At 31.0% G+C, this 20,628-nt stretch overlaps 1 protein-coding gene and 1 long non-coding RNA gene across 5 annotated transcripts in view; one reads left to right on the forward strand and one right to left on the reverse strand.

The window, feature by feature from the left end:
• Window positions 1–20,576, reverse strand: part of LOC111416999 (putative uncharacterized protein DDB_G0277255) — a 30,106-nt gene extending 9,530 nt beyond the window's left edge. The window contains exons 1-2 of one of the 2 annotated variants that reach the window (XM_071195441.1): window positions 20,508–20,576; window positions 20,169–20,412 (exon numbers count right to left, since the gene is read on the reverse strand). The gene's annotated coding sequence lies outside the window, so the exon portion shown is untranslated. Of the gene's footprint in view, window positions 1–9,352; window positions 9,578–20,168; window positions 20,413–20,507 lie in introns of those variants that run through there. The other variant, XM_071195440.1, reaches the window with a different exon arrangement.
• Window positions 700–4,679, forward strand: LOC111417002 (uncharacterized). 3 transcript variants are annotated; one of them, XR_011640136.1, is made up of 3 exons: window positions 700–1,042; window positions 3,034–3,172; window positions 3,232–4,679. It is a non-coding gene; the product is annotated as an uncharacterized lncRNA (long non-coding RNA). The 3 variants fall into 3 exon arrangements; XR_011640135.1 differs by lacking the exon at window positions 700–1,042 and adding an exon at window positions 1,283–1,612; XR_011640134.1 differs by lacking the exon at window positions 700–1,042 and having other exon boundaries at window positions 1,813–3,172.
• Window positions 20,577–20,628: the final 52 nt, after the last annotated feature.

Below are 20,628 nucleotides of genomic sequence, written 5' to 3' on the forward strand. Positions count from 1 at the left end.
ATTCTGCGTTAATTCAATTTCTAAGTTTAGATTAAAACAATTTTGGGGGATCCAAAAGAACTTAAAAGTGTTTGGATTAGACGAAAGTTTAAATAAACACTATTTTTTTTTAAGTAAGTATAAACTTGATCGTTTCTGGCCCATTTGGCTTTCACCAACAGGAGACTGACGAGAGATGTTCATACTTTCACGATTGAGAAAAGCACTTTTGAATGTGGAACGCGCTCCCAGCTTTCGGAAATTGGTCGTTAAAAGAATTTTCATTCGGTATGGTGTGTGAAAATTTCGTTTCAATACGACGAAGAATTTTTAATGAATTTGTAAAGAAAAAAATTCTTTTCTAATTTTAATTGAACCAAAATTTAGGTTAGGAAAATTAATTTTAAACGTCAAATTGACAAGATAAGAATCTATTTTGGGTTATTTTAATTTATGAAAAATTAATTTTATTAAATATTTGAATTCTTATTATTTTTAATTTAAGTTTGCAAAGTCTATTATGCAATACAAATATATTTGAAAATTAATTTTATTTATTAATATTAATCGTAAAAATAAAAAAAAAATTGGGTTGGTAACGACAAATACCGAGTCACTTAAGTGTCATATTTTACGAAAAAAAAAGGTTTAATTTAACCGAAAATCCCATCAAAACACGTTTTTGATCTCTCAAATTGGTTATTTAAGGTGATTATTAACTTTAAATAATTAATTAATTCCTAATTAAAACATTTTTGTTATTAATTATTTCATTCTATTTTTTATTAAACAGTTGGTAACTCAATCTAGCGGTGATTATCCATATTAATTTGATGTCTTCCTAAAATTATCCAAATTTGCGAGAAAAAAATTTAAATTAAACGAAGTTCCCATCAAAACACGTTTTTGAACTCCCAAATTGTTTATTTATGGTGATTATACCACGAAGTTATTTTTCCACGTAAATCAATCGGCGAAAAAGTATAACCTCACTTTTTATTTCGTTAATTTTAAATTGTGGGGATTTAAGAAAATTGTAGGGATTTATTAAAATAACAAGAAGGTAAGTCGATTAACTTAATTAACTTGAAATAATTAATTAATTCCAATAATTAAAAATTTTTTTTACTGTTTTTAATTGAATCAAAATATAGGTTAGGAAAATTAATTAAACGTCAAATTGACAAGATAAAAATTTGTAGTGATTTTCTTTATTTTTTTTTTAATTTATGAAAAATTAATTATATTAAATATTTGAATTCTTATTATTTTTAATTTAAGTTTGCAAAGTCTATTATGTAACACAAATATATTTGAAAATTAATTTTATTTATTAATATTAATCGTAAAAATAAAAAAAAAATTGGGTTGGTAACGACAAATACCGAGTCACTTAAGTGTCATATTCTACGAAAAAAAAAAGGTTAATTTAACTAAAAATCCCATCAAAACACGTTTTTGAACTCCCAAATTGTTTATTTAAGGTGATTATAGGTTCCACGAAGTTGTTTTTCTCCGTAAATCAATCGGCGAAGTTTTCGGCGAAAAATATATAACCTCACTTTTTTATATCGTTAGTTGTAAATTGTGGGAATTTAAGAAAATTGTAGGGATTTATTAAAATAATATGAAGGTAAGTCGATTAACTTTAATTAATTTAAATAATAAAAAGAAATTTATTAATTTTATTAAACAATTACTAACTCCATCTAGCGGTGATCATCCATATTAATTTGATGTCATGCTAAAATTATTTAATTTTACAAAAAAGTTTAAATTAAACGAAAATCTACATTAATACGTTTTTGAACTCTCAAATAGTTTATTTTAAGCGATTATATATTTAAGACATTCTCAAATTAAGTTTTTATTAATTGTGAATTAAGAATTGCATTATCTAATTACAATCAATATTAATAGATGGCAGTAGTGAGAGATGTCAAATTGCTTAAAACGTCATTTTCTTTGCTGTTTTAACAAATTTTAAATATTTATTTTTACCAATGTACATTCCATTATTATTACAACAACTTCGAACCGGAATTCCAGAACGCGCGCTTGTCGACGGTATTTTGCGCAACCGTTCGTTCGACGCGTTCTAAAACGAAGAGAACGGTACAGAACGCGAGGTTTGGAAAAAAAAGTTGTAGCAAAAAAAGGAGTCGATTCGCAACGGAACTAGTTGCGTAAAAGAATCGCCGCTTGGTCTCGGAAATAACATACAGTTTGGTTTAAGAGTGTTGTTTAAAAAATTTTGATTTGCTAAAAAGGTCGTTAAACTTGATTTTTAATGCCGTTTTTTGCTTATGTTAATTCCTAACGGTAAAGTATTTACAAATTGAATATTGTAAAACGTTCCAAACGAGGAAATTGTACGGTATGGATTGCTTAAAGAAGTTAACTGTAAACATTACTAGTTAAAAACTGGTTTTGGAGATGATACAAATCTATAAATAACCTAGTATTCTAGTATAGTAACTCGTCATACATAATCTGGGTCAGTGTGGCCTTTGGAGGAGTCAAAAAAGGATTTAACAAGAACTAAACCGGTTACCAACTGGAGTAAAACAGTCAAGTCTTGTAAAGTCGAGCTCGCGCATGCAAATCTTTTTATTTTTTAAAAAACGTCCTAATTGATCCCGGTTATGTAACTTCCTCGTTCTAAACCGTTTCTTTTTTAAAGTTAACAGCAATTGGGTCGAATCTAATTGCAAAATTTCCTCAACACATTTCAAATTAGACGAGATTAATTTAAAAAATAGAAAGTTCTTTTTATTTCCAATTTGAAAAGAATAAGAAATATTCTTTTAATTCGTTTTGTACCACTCCTTAATCACGTCCGGAAACTCCGAAGGCGGTGGCATTCTCTTGCTCTGCTGCAATACTAAAACCCGGCGTGTATTTAATAGTTTCACTATCAATATTCTCAAGTTAAAAGATAACGTATTTTTAAAACAGCTGTAGATAGATGTCGAAGACATTCTTTTTTAACCATCGCATCGTAGCGGTACCTTAAAACGGTTAACCTAAGGATTATTTACAATGTTTTTCTAGGTTACGACTTGAAACGTGAAATCATTACACATGTTCTTGGTTCTTTCAATCACGTTCCTTTTTTTCATTCCTTTTTGCAACTAAGCAAGAATCAAACGTTCACTTAGCGAAGACAAGTTTAACGATTCGATTTAATTAGGTTTGTGGTATCCTTTTTTTAATCATTTATTAATAAATTTATTCATTTGTAATTGACAGATATCAACAAACCCGCATATATGTGCTTTATGGACTTGATTAAAGCTTGCGATAGAGAGATGAGGCACCAAAGAGGGGCACCAGCTGACGGGGAGCCGAAGAAAGAATACAATACAACAAGAACCACCTCTGTAGATAAAGCATGATATGAACGAATCATCAATAACCTATGAGTGTAATTTGATGTGTTTTTATAAAAATAACGAACGTGATATTATCATCTTGATCGTTTAACCTATAAGAAGAAAACCTTGAAATATTCGATACTGCACTTGTGTCTCTCGGTTTCCGATCTAGAAAACCAGTCCGAGATTTTTTTCTTCTTTTATAGAAAAGAAATAACACCGAGAGAACGTAAAGGCCGTATGCAAATTAATCTCGGCATTTACTTTTCTAAAACCACTCCTATTTTCTAAAAGATTAGTTACAATTAATCATTTGAAATGGAATTTAATAAAAAAAAATGAATCGTTAAACTTAACAATTGTAAATAAAGAGGTTAAATTCTGATTACTACTACAACCAGTCTTGAAATAACTTTACGAGAGCGATTTCCGCGAAGAAAATTACCGAGTTCAAATCTTAAAGCGTACCTAAAATAATCTAGAACAACCGGAAATACGGTTTAAAGGTGTTTCCGAATCGGGTTTTTGCTCTCTCCGTTTATATCTACATGGACATTTTTAACTTTGTGGGTGCCAAAAATAAAACTCTCCCTTTGGAATTTTAGAATTAAGTTGTGTACATAAAGGTTGAGTCATTTTTAAACGGGATAAAGTTCTATATCTAATCAAATTAAATTTGTAATGATTAAATTTCGCGGTCACAAAGCATCGAAGTCATTGTAACTTTGTGGGAATATTCTCCGAGTTGTGCACTTGACACACATCCCCTCTTGTGTTTTGTGGCGGAGGTTTTTAAGAAAAGGATTGTTTACATCCGAAACCATAAAGAAAAACACAAAGGGGATAATGTTCCAACGTGAGAAACTCGATAACAATATCTTTTTTTAAAGATGAACGAAAGTAAATCTAGTTTGTATTTGAATTCAACTCATTTAACCAGATATCTTTATTATCAACACAGCTGATGAAAGGGATCCCTCATTTAATTAGAAGAAACAGACCGTCCGGTCATTCACGCTATAATTAACCGTTCTGGCACAGTAATTGATACTGAAAACGTCTTTCGTTTTCTTTTAACGATGGAAGGAAGACGGTTAATTGATAAGTAGTTATGAGAGTAAATTGGAGTGTGTGAAAAGAAAGTGGTGCATTTTTTTGGTTAGCTTATTAATTAATCAAGGAAAGCTTTATTTATAACCCATTAGTTCTGCTTAATTAAAATTAAAAGAGGTAAATAAGAATTTGCAAACTTAAGTGTTTTTGTGTAACGTTCGGTCTATGAACCGGTTTTAATATAATAATAAAACTTGCGTAGTTTTCTTATCGAGTCATTACATTCTTCGCATTTCTTTTAGTTTATATATAGCTAAAAATTGTTTAAAAATTAATAAACAACTATTTATAGGTTAAAGGTGTTTGAAAATTCTAACTGTCAAAATGAATTAAAAATAAGTTAATACATTAAGATTCTTACTAATGAAATTGTATCAACGGTGTTGGATTCATCCAATAATCTTATTTGGAAAATACGGTGCCAAAAATATGTTGAATTCCTTCAATACCTTTTTTATGACACTTTTGACATTACCCAACCTGACATAACCTAATCATATATCAGTGACTTAATTTTAAGTTCTAATTTTGAGTCTTTAATTTAAAAATTAATTAAGACTTTATTAATTATTAAAAGCATTAAATTGCGAAAGAAAAATCTTATTTGTAATTATTTTCATTAATCATTTTTAAATTAATATTTTACCGATAGATGGCACTTTAATAATTTTTGACAGTTACTGTCGTATTACAGAAAGTTGCAATAATTTAGAAGAAAACAAAGCATTTTTACGCCAAAACGAATTAAAAATAAGTAAATATGTTAAGATTCTTACGAATGAAATTGTATCAGCGGTGTTGGATTCATCCAATAATCTTCTCAATGGTTTTATTTGGAAAATACGGGACCAAAGATAAGTTGAATTCCTTCAACACCTTTTTTATGACACTTTTGACATTACCCAACCAGACATAACCTAATCATAATAATCATAATATATCAGTTGTCTTAGTGACTTAATTTTAAGTCCTAATTTTGATTCTTTAATATAAAAATTGATTAAGACTTTATTAATTATTAAAAAATATTAAATTGCAAAAGAAAAATCTTATTTGTAATTATTTTCATTAATCATTTTTAAATTAATATTTTACCGATAGATGGCACTTTAATAATTTTCGACAGTTACTGTCGTATAACAGAAAGTTGCAATAATTTAGAAGAAAACAAAGCATTTTTACGCCAAAACGAATTAAAAATAAGTTAATATGTTAAGATTCTCACAAATGAAATTGTATCAACGGTGTTGGATTCATCCAATAATCTTCTCAATGGCTTTATTTGAAAAATACGGGACCAAAGATAAGTTGAATTCGTTCAACACCTTTTTTATGACACTTTTGACATTACCCAACCAGACATAACCTAATCATAATATATCAGTTGTCTTAGTGACTTAATTTTAAGTCTTATTCTGATTCTTTAATATAAAAATTGATTAAGACTTTATTAATTATTCAAAATATTAAATTGCAAAAAAAAATCTCATTTGTAATTATTTTCATTAATCATTTTTAAATTAATATTTTACCGATAGATGGCACTTTAATAATTTTTGACAGTTACTGTCGTATTACAGAAAGTTGCTATAATTTAGAAGAAAACAAAGCATTTTTACGCCAAAACGAATTAAAAATAAGTTAATATGTTAAGATTCTTACAAATGAAATTGTATCAACGGTGTTGGATTCATCCAATAATCTTCTCAATGGCTTTATTTGAAAAATACGGGACCAAAGATAAGTTGAATTCGTTCAACACCTTTTTTATGACACTTTTGACATTACCCAACCAGACATAACCTAATCATAATATATCAGTTGTCTTAGTGACTTAATTTTAAGTCTTATTCTGATTCTTTAATATAAAAATTAATTAAGACTTTATTAATTATTCAAAATATTAAATTGCAAAAAAAAATCTCATTTGTAATTATTTTCATTAATCATTTTTAAATTAATATTTTACCGATAGATGGCACTTTAATAATTTTCGACAGTTACTGTCGTATAACAGAAAGTTGCAATAATTTAGAAGAAAACAAAGCATTTTTACGCCAAAACGAATTAAAAATAAGTTAATATGTTAAGATTCTTACGAATGAAATTGTATCAGCGGTTTTGGATTCATCCAATAATCTTCTCAATGGTTTTATTTGGAAAATACGGGACCAAAGATAAGTTGAATTCCTTCAACACCTTTTTTATGACACTTTTGACATTACCCAACCAGACATAACCTAATCATAATATATCAGTTGTCTTAGTGACTTAATTTTAAGTCTTATTCTGATTCTTTAATATAAAAATTAATTAAGACTTTATTAATTATTCAAAATATTAAATTGCAAAAAAAAATCTCATTTGTAATTATTTTCATTAATCATTTTTAAATTAATATTTTACCGATAGATGGCACTTTAATAATTTTCGACAGTTACTGTCGTATAACAGAAAGTTGCAATAATTTAGAAGAAAACAAAGCATTTTTACGCCAAAACGAATTAAAAATAAGTTAATATGTTAAGATTCTTACGAATGAAATTGTATCAGCGGTTTTGGATTCATCCAATAATCTTCTCAATGGTTTTATTTGGAAAATACGGGACCAAAGATAAGTTGAATTCCTTCAACACCTTTTTTATGACACTTTTGACATTACCCAACCAGACATAACCTAATCATAATATATCAGTTGTCTTAGTGACTTAATTTTAAGTCTTATTCTGATTCTTTAATATAAAAATTAATTAAGACTTTATTAATTATTCAAAATATTAAATTGCAAAAAAAAATCTCATTTGTAATTATTTTCATTAATCATTTTTAAATTAATATTTTACCGATAGATGGCACTTTAATAATTTTTGACAGTTACTGTCGTATTAAAGAAAGTTGCTATAATTTAGAAGAAAACAAAGCATTTTTACGTCAAAACGAATTAAATATAAGTTAATATATTAAGATTCTTACAAATGAAATTGTATCAACGATCTTGGATTCATCCAATAATCTTTTTAATGGCTTTATTTCGAAAATATGGGACCAAAGATAAGTTGAATTCCTTCAATACCTTTTTTATGACACTTTTGACATTACCCAACCAGACATAACCTAATCATAATATATCAGTTGTCTTAGTGACTTAATTATAAGTCTTATTCTGATTCTTTAATATAAAAATTAATTAATATTTTATTAATTATTAAAAACATATTAAATTGTAAAAGAAAAATATTATTTGTAATTATTTTCATTAATCATTTTAAACTAATATTTTACCGATAGATGGCACCTTAATAATTTTTGACAGTTACTGTCGTATTAAAGAAAGTTGCTATAATTTAGAAGAAAACACAAAGAATCTTATAATTATGGCTAAAACATAAATGATCATTACAAAGTCTTAGAAATCTAGGTTAAAACAGAAACGAATTCGAAAAGAAACCCTCTGGCTGTGTTTTAAAGATTTATCGATTTACAGGTGGTCGTCAAAACATTTTCTTTTCTGTTTATATCTTTTTTATCATTTCAACCACTTTCCAATTGTGTTCCATTTTAAAATATTAAACCTTATTTTCTCCGCATTAATTGTAAGTATAAAAAAAACTTTATCCTTTTATTTTATCTTTTTTATGTTATTTTTTTAAGGTGAGGTTAGATTACAAAATGCGTTTTAAATTGGGAGCGCGCGCACTCTCCGAAACGAAACTCTCAAAGTGGACAAAGGGCACGGGAAACCGTTTGCCCTCTTCAATGAACCGTGAACACAGTCTGCCGTAAGACACGGTTCAATGATCCGTGGCCACTTGAGGAGGTACTCAAAGACTCAAAACCCAAGTGTGAAGAAGTGAATTTATTTCATTACAAGTATTTTATGATTTTTAAGAAAAAATTTGGTTATTCTAGCGTAAAAACTCATATATTATACTATAAGTTGGGAAATAACTTTTTGGAGTTTGAGGTTATGTCATTTTTTTGTAATTTTCCATAAATATTTCACCAAAAATTATCGATTGTGAGTCATAATCAAGTATAAAAAAGGATTTTGTATGAATCAAGTTTAAATTTAATAAAATTGAGTAATTATTGAAATTAGTTTTAAGGTTATGTCAAAAAATGGGTAATATCTTATAAAATTATTTTCTAAGTACTTAACTAAGAATATTGATGTTGACCTTTTCCTAAAGAAAGTAAAAGGTGCGCTGATTACGTAAGTTCGAAGGTAAAACGTTGTTTAGTTTATGGTTAATACATGAATCTCATTTTTTCCTCTGCAAAATTAAATCTTTTTATGTTTTACATAACAATCGTTAATGATTAATTAGAAAATTCTTTCTAAAATATCTTTTTTGCAAGGTTAACCAACGCCTTGTTTAATTCTTTCAATATTTAAATTAATCACAAATTTTTTTGTAGGTGTTACAATTTCTGGTTTAATTCATTAAGAAATTAATACGAAGCGATTAAGAAATTCTTGGAATATTTATTTAACAAAACAAATTTTGAACCGGGCTAAAAATATCGTTTTGGTTTCTTAGAAAATCTTGCATTTAAAGGGAACTCCCTTTTTGTTTTGAAAATTGAAACCGATTTTTCTTTGTCTCCTTTCTTATTTAATGCTATTTCTGGGTACAAACCAGATGGTTTCAAATTGCCCCTCATTTTAATAGTTTTATTGGTTTATGGCAGGACTTGAATACTTAGTCACTTTAAAAAGATATTATTAGATTTGTTTGAAATCTTAACTGATTAGAATTCAAACGAAAAATTGATTATAAAGATTCAACTTAAGCGAAGTATCTTTTTATTTTGATTACTTTTATTCAAAAAAACAACGCGAAACATGTGGGCGCTTAAGAAAAAGTAAAATCATAACTCACCAAAAACCTTGTTTCTTAATTTTTTGTTGGGAGTGAAGAATTAATCACTTAAGCTAAATCACATAACACTTATCAAGTTGTAATGATAAAAAGAATCACTTTGCAGAATGTTTTTCACGCGTAAAATCGTGCAAAAGGTGCAAAAGAAAAAGTTATACACTCTAACGCGGTTAAGAAACTTCTGAGAGCTCTCCGCCTTTGGTTTGGTTTGGTTCTCCAACTCAGTCTACGTCTTGCGTTTCTTTTACTCCCACCATAAAACACTTTAAGAACGCGGTGGAAGGAAAGAAAATAATCGGGCTTTGTTGGCACAATTTGTATTCCTCACTTCTTTTATTCCATTTTAAGTGAATCACTTCGATTTTGTAAAAATAAATTTGTAATAATTTCATGATTAATTTCATGAATATTTTTTAATTACATTCTTTTACATCCAAAAAGAATTAATAACAATAAGTAGATAGTAAATGTTAATTGAAATTACTTCTAAGCTTTTGCGATTAATTTCTCCACAAGGATCCTTCAAATATTGTTTTTTACAAAAACTAAAAGTGATTTTTCAAAACGGCTTGTTGCATTAAAAAGAGGATACTTTAATTAATGATTGGTGATATTTCCACAAGGATCCTTCAAGAAATTAATTTTATAGCGAATTTTGAAAATTATCGATGAAAATTGCAACATTGAAAATTTTATCAAAACTTCAAATATTGTTTTCTCAAAAACTAAAAATTATTTTTCAAAACGGGTTGGTTCATTGGAAAGAGGACACTTTTATTAATACTTTGGGAAATTTTCATACTCATATTCCAAAAACTGGATTTTATACGAATTTTTAAAACTTATTCGGCGGAAATTGCGAAATTCGAAAAAATTGTCGATCATTTCAAAAATTTATTTCTCAAGAACTAAAAGTGATTTTTCAAAACGGCTTTTTGCATTAAAAAGAGGATACTTTAATTAATAATTGGTGATATTTCCACAAGGATCTTTCAAGAAATTAATTTTATAACGAATTTTGAAAATTATCGATGAAAATTGCAACATCGAAAATTTTATCAAAACTTTAAATACTGTTTTCTCAAAAACTAAAAATTATTTTTCAAAATGGGTTGGTTCAGTGGAAAGAGGACACTTTTATTAACACTTTGAGAAATTTTCATACTCATATTCCAAAAACTGGATTTTATACGAATTTTTAAAACTTAATCGGCGTAAATTGCAAAATTCGAAAAAATGTCGATCATTTCAAAAATTTATTTCTCAAGAACTAAAAGTGATTTTTCAAAACGGCTTTTTGCATTAAAAAGAGGATACTTTAATTCATAATTGGTGATATTTCCACAAGGATCTTTTAAGAAATTAATTTTATAACGAATTTTGAAAATTATCGATGAAAATTGCAACAACGAAAATTTTATCAAAACTTTAAATACTGTTTTCTCAAAAACTAAAAATTATTTTTCAAAATGGGTTGGTTCAGTGGAAAGAGGACACTTTTATTAACACTTTGAGAAATTTTCATACTCATATTCCAAAAACTGGATTTTATACGAATTTTTAAAACTTAATCGGAAATTGCGAAATTCGAAAAAATTGTCAATCATTTCAAAAATTTATTTCTCAAGAACTAAAAGTGATTTTTCAAAACGGCTTTTTGCATTAAAAAGAGGATACTTTAATTAATAATTGGTGATATTTCCACAAGGATCCATCAAAAAATTAATTTTATAGCGAATTTTGATAATTATCGATGAAAATTGCAACATTGAAAATTTTATCAAAACTTCAAATATTGTTTTCTCAAAAACTAAAAATTATTTTTCAAAATGGGTTGGTTCAGTGGAAAGAAGACACTTTTATTAACACTTTGGGAAATTTTCATACTCATATTCCAAGAAATGGATTTTATACGAATTTTTAAAACTTAATCGGCTAAAATTGCAAAATTCGAAAAAATTGACGATTTTTATTGATACCTATCTCTCAAAAATTAACTCACCCAAACCACGCGATCGTCAAGAGCTTATCAATTCCCTCAAACGGAAATTTGTAGAAAACTACCAAATCGATACGATTGTCGCATTTTCTGGAAGTTACATGTACGTTATCATGATTGATCTCCAGGACACCTCTAAGCCATCTCCTACAGAACCTATCCACGGCTACCAATCCTCGATTCCGCAAGATCAACAATGACCAGCATAAAATTATTGTACGCAAACATTAACAGCTACCATCCGAAATCACATCTGATCGGAAACTACATCATTGACAATCATATCCGTTGCGCAATGTTTGTGGAAACAAAATCGAAGTCTTCCATCACATTTAGAAACTGGACGTCAATCCAAAATCACGGCAATATTATAAATAGAGGAGTCAGAGGAGGAGCGGTGGCTATGGGCCACCTCACGATACAATTGAGAAAATCCAACCCCCCCGCAATCAACTCTCCATTAAATAATGCACTTCATTTTTGTATCACTATCGGGACAGACTTAATACATGTTTTCTTAATTTATATTCACCCGTTTAGTAAAATTGAAGAATCCATATTTAACATGGCCTCACTGCACGACAAATGTCTCATAATTGGTGACTTCAATCCGAATCCAACCAAAAGGAAACACATAAGACAATTCCTGAATATGTCCAATTTCGTACAAATCACGACTCCTCCCACGTACGTTATGGAAAACAATCCGAACTCTACTCCTGATCTACTGTTCTGCACAAGAAACATCCGCGGTCTAATTACACAGGTAGAAGTTGTTCCAGATTTATGCTCCGATCACTTGGGCATTTTAGTTTATGTCAACGTCACAACCAACGTACCTAAACCTGTTCCGACTTTAATTAAAAACTATAAGCTTTGCGACATGGAGACAGTTAACTCAATAATGAAAGACTTCATAGAAGCACATCAGACTATCACAGTTGACACGATTTCAAGGTTTAACAAATGTCTTAAGGAGTCGATAGACAAAGCGAGCCCATCCAGAACCACCAAACACTACAGTTTTCCGCTACCTCCATTTATTATCAGACTCATCAAAGAGAAAAGACGCCTACATCGAGACTTCATGGTATATGAAGTGCCTTAGTTGAAAAAGAAGTTTAATGAGTTCAACAAAAAGATACAGAAACTAATTCAGCAATACAGAACGGAAAAGTACATGGAAGCCTGTGACAAAATAAAACTGTCTAAAGGAAGAAACTATTGGCACGAAATTCGAAAACTATCAAGATACCAAAAGACACCTGGAACGGAGGAGCTCATTGATCCTACCGATGGCGGTGTGCACTCCAACCCTGAAGAGATTGTCAACATACACGCTGACTACCTAGAAGGTGTATTCACCTTTACCGAGGATGTATCGTTTTATTCCCACAATGAAAGCATTATAGATAATTGGTACGAATCCGCATTTTTGACACCGTTCGAGACACCCGAAGATGCTCTCATGTTGGAAGACGAATATTTTACTCTTCTTGGACAGGGAAAAGATACCGCTCCCGGCTATGATAACATCACAAGGAAACTGCTTAGAAGTCTAGATCTTAACATCCATGGCTTTATCAGAAAAATAATCAACTTTTGCCTTACGACTCAGCATTTCCCGCGCGACTGGAAGACGTCAATTATTACTTGTATTCCCAAGAAGGATTCCTCTCTATCTGATCCAGCCAACTATCGCCCCATCTCACTGCTCCCCGTAATTGGAAAACTCTTCGAGACGCACTTGAAGAACAAGCTCCTGGCTGCGGTATCAAAGAAAATTCCGCCTTACCAATTTGGCTTCCAATCCGGCAAATCAACGTCCCAGCCACTAACTATTCTGGTTTCCAACTTCCAGGCGGCACGTTTTGTAAAACTGAAATCTGCAGCAGTGTTTCTGGACGTCCGAAAGGCCTTTGACTCCGTGTGGCACAAAGGGTTGCTATTTAAACTGGATAAGCTAAAAACGCCATACTACCTTCTAACCCTGATAAACCAATTCCTGTCGAATCGCTCCTCCATCGTGAAGTTGAAAAATCACTTCTCCCACGGCTTCTCTGCTCAGCAAGGCCTTCCTCAGGGTTCGCCTATCTCTCCCGCTCTATACAATCTATTCTGCCACGATCTTTACAACGACAACCCAGACGCCTTTAACCTCACTGCATACTCTCTTCTTTACGCCGACGACACAGCATTGGTCTCGCACAGTAGGGATATCACTTCCTCGGTCCGTAAGCTGCAGACGCTCATAAACGAAACGGAAAATTGGTACCGAAAATGGCGCATCCTACTCAATCCCACAAAAACACAATTTTTGTCCCATTCCTCTCACCCCGCGCTCCCTCTCCCACAATTACAATCCAATCAACGGCAATCTCCGTCTCACCAACCTGTAAGTATCTGGGCATAATACTTGACAGAACGCTTAAGTTTTCCACTCATGCAACTAAGGTGAAGATGAAAGTAAAGACACGCGCCAAACACTTTAAATCTCTCTCGTTCAGCGGTCGCGGAATCTCTACCTCATGTGCCTCGCACATCTACAAGACCATATGCAGGCCCATCATAGAATATGGATCAATACTGCTAAGCAACGCACCAAGAAGAACGAAGTACCACCTGGAAGTAGCGGAAAGATCTGCACTGAGATCCATCACCCGAATTAGGAACCCCCGTAATCCCCTCTTTAACCCTAGCAATGATCTGCTATACCAACTTACTGATTGATTACTGTCTTCAATCTTTGTCCGATAAATCCATTCTAAATTTTCCTACCAACGCCTTGCAACACACGCTTATATCGCCTCGATTACTCCACCCTCGCAACAACACCCACCTCTTCTCTTCCAAAAACTCCTGGCAGTCAGAGAAGACTGAAACAAGCCGCCGACTACAAAAATCACGGGCAGAAAGACCTTGGTCGGTAGCCCTATTCTCACCCCTTAACTTTATTATTTTTGTTGTATATACATATAGATATTTTTATTGTTATTCTTATTTTTTTTATGTAGTGGGTACAGAATAAAATTTGTTTTCTTCTTCTTGTCAATCATTTCAAAAATTTATTTCTCAAGAACTAAAAGTGATTTTTCAAAACGGCTTTTTGCATTAAAAAGAGGATGCTTTAATTAATAATTGGCGATATTTCCACAAGGATCCTTCAAGAAATTAATTTTATAGCAAATTTTGAAAATTATACAGGGTGTTCCGGTGACTCGGGGCATAAAATTAACCTCATATAGTAGAGCAAAAATGATGACGATTCGTGAAAAAAAAATTATTATAAAAGTCTTCAAATAGCCAAGATATGGGCCATCAAAGTTCAAAAATTTTAACACATTTTTCTAAATATTTTCAATACCATTTATCGTAGAGCGTTGAAATTTGGTAGAGAGTAAACAAATATCAAGCAATATCATTGAACCAATTTTGACTTTGATCGGGCGGCGGCAACCATGCTATACAGGCTGTCCCTAAAATTTGTTTGCTCAGAACTTTTTTGTTCACTGGTAACCCTACATTTATTTTTGTACTTTTTAATAGAAAATTTATTTTAGAAACTTTTATCACTCTTTGAAAATTTTGATAACATTGACTGTTTCCGAGTTATCTGTTAGTTATTATTAATTTTAAGTGTTCAAAATGGAGAGTTACACATTTAGTGAACAAACTGACATGATTTTGACATTAGGGCAATGTCAAGCAGCCGCTAACCGTTATCAGGAGAAATTTTCGAACAGCAGAGCGCCCAATCGAAAAACATTTTTAAGGATGAAAACCCGTTTAAGGGAAAATGGGACGTGTAAGCCGAAATTTACTAACAACGGTAACGTAAGATCAGCCCGAACACCCGAACTAGAAGAAGATATTCTAGACTACGTAGAAGAAAATACTACAGCTAGTACTTTAGATATGGCGAGGCATTTTTTAACTTCAAAAACAACTGTCTGGCGTGTTCTTCACGAGCAACAGCTTTATCCATTTCATAGTTACAAAGTTCAGGAAGTTCGACTGGCTGATTACTCACTGCGACTGCAATATGCAATATGCAGTCTGCATATTGCCAAATAATGCAGCACAAAATCCAAATTGATGATCAGTTTTTAGAAAAAGTACTTTTTACAGATGAATCCACTTTTTCTAAAGATGCAATCTTCAATTTGAGAAATTTACATAGTTGGGCGGACGAAAATCCAAGATTTAAGAAAACTTGGAAATCACAATGGAGATTTTCTCATAACGTTTGGGCTGGCATTGTGGGCGATGTAATTATTGGACCCGTTTTCTTGCCATCAAGGCTGGGTGGACATACATACAGGCGACATTTAGAAGAATTAGATGATTTTTTAGATGACGTTCCTTTAAACACAAGACAAGCAATGTGGTATATGCATGATGGTGCTCCTGCGCATAGCACACAGGCTGTCCAAGAATTTCTGAGGGAACGTTTTTCGGGACGGTGGATTGGACGAGGAGTAGGTGCACCCATAAGTTGGCCCCCCGATCGCCGGATCTTACACCTGTAGATTTTTATTTATGGGAACGCGTTAAACCACTAGTTTACTGCGTTGAAATAACTTCAGTTGATCAACTGAGGTTGCAAATTGTTGATTCATTTGATCAACTTCGAACTGAGATCAATGTTACTTCGAACAAGAGTACAAAAATAAATGTAGGGTTACGAGCGAACAAAAAAGTTCTGAGCAAACAAATTTTAGGGACAGCCTGTATAGCATGGTTGCCGCAGCCCGATCAAAGTCAAAATTGATTCAATGATTTTGCTTGATATTTGTTTACCCTCTACCAAATTTCAACGCTCTACCATAAATGGTATTGGAAATATTTAGAAAAATGTGTTAAAATTTCTGAACTTTGATGGCCCATATTTTGGCCATTTGAAGACTTTTATAATAATTTTTTTTCACGAATCGTCATCATTTTTGCTCTAGTATATGAGGTTAATTTTATGCCCCGAGTCACCGGAACACCCTGTATGTGAAAATTTTCTCAAAAACTTTGTATGTAAATTAGTTTTTCTATTTGTCAAGAAGCATAGTAATAAGAGGTTTTTGTTTTGTTTTCGTTGTTGCTGGCAACAAATAACAAGCGCGTCACTATCCATAAGATTTTTGTAAGAACGTCGTTTGAGTTGTGTCGTACCTTTAACAATAAATAATTCGTTACAACAAAAAGCAGAAAATTGTTATTCATTACGAAGAAGTGATAACCCAAGCTATAACATACGTTATATTACACAACACATTTTACAAACAAATTTTTTAGTATTTCTTTTTGTTTTGCCAAAAAAGATTACGTATCATAGTCGAAATCAGATTATTATTCACTAATTTACAAAATTAAAGTTTAAAAAGGTGTATTAATGAAACGAAGGACTTGAAGGAAATGAAGTTTAATTACTTCAAATTTGTATAATGATAAAAATAGCAGTAGCCATGAGTAACTATGGTAACCATTTATTCTAAACAATTCCCTGAGTGTCAAAAACTGATTTAGTAAAGCTTCTTGAAGTGTGGTGGCGCGCCATCTTGTTGGAATAACTGTCGTTGGAATTGAGTTGTGTCAACATTATCGGGATGTAAGGAATGACACCGCTTTGATAAAATTTAAACATCTCTTTCCACTTAAGGTTTCCTCAAATCTTTTGCGGATATTGGGTGTGCGATTTTCTTGGCTAATTTGGATTTTGGGTAGCGCAATACCGATAACTTTGTCTATTTACTTGTCCACTCAATGTAAATGTCCCTTCGTCGAAAAAAATATGTTTTTGACAAAGTCTTCGTCGTCGTTGCAAAAACTACGATTCATTGCTCGTGAATCAGGTTTACTTTATGGGAATGATATTTTGCGGGTTTTAAAATTTGATGAACCGTTGATTTACTAATGTCTAAATTAGACCCAATATTCCTTTCAGTAACATGATGGTTTTCTTGCCCATCCAAAACCACGATTTATTGAACTTCTCTTGCAACATTTAGTAAGGCAGACTTCGAGAAATGCTTCGAGAGATGGCCATGCTGTTTAAATTTAGTCACAGCTCAGATCAGGATATGTTGTATTAAAGAAGTCAACTGCAATAGTTACTCATGGCTACTGCTATTTTCATCATGTCAACAAATCTGAAGTAGTTAAACTTGAGAGTAATTTTTCTCGAAAATTTTCTTATGTATGCAATATTAATATTGACTGTACTGGATTCAAAAAAAATCTTCTTTCATATTCCGTAATAAAAATGGGGGATTGCCATTTGCAAAAAATACCGATGACGTCATAACTCGCTTAAAAATGGCGGAAGAAATTTAAAATCTACACCAAACAATTGCAAAAAATTTAAATCTTTAGACCCGTTCCAGGGATTTTTCCATAAACCGTTTATAATGATTTTATCGCCTATATCCGTTACTTTACGGACACACTGTATGATAACTAACTTCAGGTTTAAAATGACAACCTCAATTTTGACATATTTGTAATTGTCGTGAAAAATCCTTTAAAATGAGTCCAAATATGATACATTTTATTCCAATATTACTCGAGGTATAAGCAACTTCCGGTTTGAAATGTCAACCTTAATTTTTATAAAATGTCCAATATTTGTCACAAAAACAAAAATATAATAAAAAAAAATAAAAAATTAAGGTTGGTATTAATATTTAAAAATTAATTTGCTATCTTCATTGTTGCTAACTTAGGGTTTAATTTTTTTTATTCTAACGGGCCGAAACTAGTTAGACTTAAAATCTATACAGGGGGTGAGTTATTAGTATCCCGTCGAACGATAGTTGCTAAACCGTTTGAGAAAGAAAAGAATGTTTTATACGTTGTTTGACTCACCGGTTTCTATTACGTAATAGTATATTATTCAACAAGCGTATAATGGCGGCTGTTACCCACGAAGAAGAAGTTGCAACACGAGCGAGCGAGTGTTGTAATCTGAGTGGGTAACATCCATTATACGCAAGTTGAATACTATACTTTATCTACAACTATTTAATTTTGAAAAAAAAATCAAAAAAACGAAAAAAAAATAAACTTGATAGACATTTCAGACATAACCTCAATATAAGAAAGCTGTCATTTCTGTTAATATTTTATTTTTTGATTAGTAGGCAGTGTCAGAAGTGTGGAATAATGGCCTCATTATTCAACACTTTGTCTGTCATGGGTAATGAGTGTCATTACCCGTCAAAAATCAATTGTATAAGGAATAGATAATTCAATAGTTGTAGATAAAATTATTTTTTGTAATTCGCGACGGTAATGAAAGCTATTACAGTACTCAAACGGGTGCTGTAATGACACTCTTTACAGCATCCGATGCTGTAATGAGATTTTAGTAACATTTTATGGAACCAGGTCAAGTTGGTGACATTGGGTCATTAATTTTTCTAGCTGTCAATGTGGCAATGTTTGTCTATGGATGTTTAAACACGTTCTTAGCATCGAATACAAGGTCCATAATGATGAGGACATTGAACTCTAAATAATTTCTCTTATTTTGGGAGGTGTACATGAAACATTTTTGATAGGTGAATACATTTTGTGTTTTGACAGTTTCTAATTGTCAATTCAAATTTCTATTTTCAAGTGTTACGGTGCTACCAACTGCTACATACCTATTTCCCTACATTGTCAAAATTTATTTTATTTTTGAGAAAAAATTTGATAGAAACGCGAATTACAAAAAATAGCATAAAAAACACGTTTCATAAGACTTAAAGCACGTGGCCTCGCCACTCGTTTTTCAACTTGTTATACTATTTACCTATACAGGGTGTTCCATTTAGGCGTAATGGAGAGTATTGTAGATTCTTTTAAATGGAACATGCTGTATATTTTATATTGATATTCTAAATAGAATTAAATTTGTTTATACAGCCGTATATTTTACTAACTCATAGCGTTCATAGTTCCTGAGATATTTAATTGCTTTTCTAAAATGTGTTCAATGCAGGATCTTTTTAAAAACGATGTAATAAGGCCTTTTTTCCAATTTTGCCTTGAAACTATGTCAGATAATAGTCAAAGCCAGTAGGTAAATGATAGTAACCAAAGATATTAGATACATTATACAGCGTGTTCATAAAACTTAGTTATTTTTGATGTTTTTCAAATGGCTTTTTCATAGGTTTTTTAAATGGAACATCCTGTATATTGTGTGATGGTTGAATTGTCTATCAAGTTACCTTTAATTAATGATCAGTATAAATTTTAATGCAACTTGGTACTTTATGAGATTTAAAAAGATGTAAGTAATAAAATTTTGTTGCAATTTTGTTGAGCTCCTTCAAATAATTTAGTAATTAAAAAAAGGATTTATTGTTCTGCTATGTAATTGTATATTTTTATCACGTTTTGATTATTTATTCATTAGAGTTTTTTTTAATTGTATTTTAATATAATATACTGATTTACAAATGACAGATAAACAAAAAAGAAAAAACAAAAAAAAGGACAGAATATATTACATTCTGTCACTTTTTTCAGTACAATAATGACATTTTATTACACATTTTTCTTTAAATTCTAAATATCAGCAAAACAAGTAAAGTTACACATAAGACATGCTTATCATTAATTAAAGGGAACTTGATGAGCAATTCAACTAGCACACAATATACAGTGTGTTCCTTTTAAAAAAATTAAGAAAAAGCCATTTGAAAAACATCAAAAGTAACTAAGCTTTATAAACTCCCTGTATAGTGTTTCTTGTTCTTCAAATGGTTTAATAATAGTATTTTAGGTCTTTCAGTATTCTGCATTTTTTCTAAAATAAATAAGAACACCTTTACCTACCAGACAGCATAAAAATCTCTAAAAACCATTTAAATGTCGGTCCAATTGATCTTCATCTCAGCCACTCGTAGTATGCTCTTGGTTTTGCTTGTTTCTGCCCTCACTTCTATTCCGTATGTCATTATTGGTCTTATACATGTCTTGTATATCAGAATTTTGCTCTCTATTCGACCAAATTGTGTCTCCGTTATAAAGCATCCTGATATTGCGGATGCTTTATTAATTTGGTTTCTCGAATCTTTCACTGGAAATTAAAAATAAAATAACTTTTGAAATCATTAAATTTTAACATTGAATGTCTCGAAGCAACAAAGAAAACTGGTGAATTAATTAAATTACCTTAATTGTTATTATTTTTAACAACTTTATTATTTTGTGGTTTAAACTGTCATTGTCATTAAACCGTTTGATTTCGATTAAACGAAAATTAGCGCCATCTAACCGCTTGACGTCACACTAA

The sequence above is a fragment of the Onthophagus taurus genome, chromosome 3 (genome assembly GCF_036711975.1).
Source record: "Onthophagus taurus isolate NC chromosome 3, IU_Otau_3.0, whole genome shotgun sequence".
Taxonomy (NCBI): Eukaryota; Metazoa; Arthropoda; class Insecta; order Coleoptera; family Scarabaeidae; genus Onthophagus; species Onthophagus taurus.